This window comes from Tenrec ecaudatus, chromosome 7 (genome assembly GCF_050624435.1).
Source record: "Tenrec ecaudatus isolate mTenEca1 chromosome 7, mTenEca1.hap1, whole genome shotgun sequence".
Taxonomy (NCBI): Eukaryota; Metazoa; Chordata; class Mammalia; order Afrosoricida; family Tenrecidae; genus Tenrec; species Tenrec ecaudatus.
In genome coordinates, this window is record NC_134536.1 from 79,848,755 (window position 1) to 79,850,855 (window position 2,101).

The following is a 2,101-nucleotide window of genomic DNA, read 5'->3' on the forward strand; positions in this document are numbered from 1 at the left end:
GTACAGGTCTATGGGAGCCACTGTGGTACAGGTCTGTGGAAGGCACTGTGGTACAGGTCTATGGGAGGCACTGATGTACAGGTCTATGGGAGGCACTGTGGTACAGGTCTATGGGAGGCACTGAGGTACAGGTCTATAGAAGGCACTGAGGTACAGGTCTGTGGAAGGCACTGAGGTACAGGTCTATGGGAGCCACTGTGGTACAGGTCTATGGGAGGCACTGTGGTACAGGTCTACAGGAGCCACTGTGGTACAGGTCTATGGGAGGCACTGTGGTACAGGTCTATGGGAGGCACTGTGGTACAGGTCTATGGGAGCCACTGTGGTACAGGTCTATGGGAGGCACTGAGGTACAGGTCTATGGGAAGCACTGTGGTACAGGTCTATGGGAGGCACTGTGGTACAGGTCTATGAGAGCCACTGAGGTACAGGTCTATGGGAGGCACTGAGGTACAGGTCTATGGGAGGCACTGTGGTACAGGTCTATGGGAGCCACTGTGGTACAGGTCTGTGGAAGGCACTGAGGTACAGGTCTATGGGAGGCACTGTGGTACAGGTCTATGGGAGGCACTGTGGTACAGGTCTATGGGAGCCACTGTGGTACAGGTCTATGGAAGACAATGTGGTACAGGTCTGGGGATCCATAGAACAGAGCTTAGCACACACATTATGGCCCAATGGTCCAAATCACACCCTAGTTTTGTACATTCCAGTAACAATGAGTAATTTTGACATATTTTTAGGATAATAGGTAGAGGAAGGAGGAGAAAAAGTGTAGAATGAGATGAGGCTCTCTGGTCAACAAAGCATAAAATATTTCCTCTCCTGCCTTAAAAAAAATCTGTTGACAGCTGCTTGGAGACTGAATGTGTAAACAATGTATAAGACAGAACAAGCACAATCAAATTAATATAACCACTGAGCAATTAAAACAACACCCAAAACAAAAATCCCTCTTTCTAAATTCATATAAATGACTAGTAATTTGTATTTGGTTCTCTTTTGCCTGATATTTCTTATTTATTTATAGAAAGAGTTCTTTAGAAAGTACTGATTTATATCTCAGCCAGAAAGCCAGAATATTCCAGATAGACGTGATAAATTACCGCAAATGAGAACCAACAGAACTTCCTGTTCTGAATCCCGAGCTCCTGAAAGCGCCGTGCGGAACTCTCCCATTAGATCACCGTGCCAGAACTACAATTCTGACCATTATTAACCAAGGGAACCGCCCCAAATCCCAGGCACTGACACAAAGAACCAATATTTTCAAGACCATCAGCATATATATATACATATATACTTATATATATGCACATATATTAATCTAGATAAAAAATAACTGCTTTTCTCTTGATAGGAGACAAACTTCTTTGAAACAGTAGCCCAACGTTTCCCTTTTTATTTGTGAATATATATATATATATATATATATATATATTCATTTAATAGTGTACCATCAACTTTCATCTAAGTTTTGTCTTTGTGCATTCCTCAGCTAAGCATCTCGCCCATGCCTATGGCCTTGGGAAGGGGTTTCCTGGTACCAAAAATAGCAACAAAATAGACACACAGGAACACAAACACACTTCTAGATTTCTTTCCTATTTCAGAATAAAATACTTATTCTAGAAAATTGTTCTAGAAGTATTTTTTTAGAAATCAGGCTAGAAAATATGAGCTAAGAATCGCTTCTTGGCCCTTTGGCTAAGATCAAGTGTAGAAAATATGAGCTAAGAATACTTATTTTGCTCTTCTGAGAACTGAGTATTTCTATGACTTGGAATATATTTACACTTATCAGATTCTTGAGTTGAATAAAGATATTACTACTGCTCAATAATATATTTAGGAATCTGGAACATAACAGAATATGTGGAAGTGTTATTGAAATAAATGACTGCATTTCTGAATTTTTAAAAAAGAGACACGATGTCACTAGAAGATGCAAAATCATCATTCAAAAGGCATTACTGGATTCCTAACCTGTTCTTATATGAAACAGAAAATGAAGTCTTACCTATTTCCTTGTTTTCTAATTCTTTTAAACTGAAGGGAAATTGGATTAGCGGTGTTAGCCTACGCACTCCTAATTTTTCTG

General features: G+C 40.2%; 1 pseudogene; it reads left to right on the forward strand.

The window, feature by feature from the left end:
• The first annotated feature begins 1,687 nt into the window (after nt 1-1,687).
• Nucleotides 1,688-1,822, forward strand: LOC142453889 (U2 spliceosomal RNA; annotated as a pseudogene).
• Nucleotides 1,823-2,101: the final 279 nt, after the last annotated feature.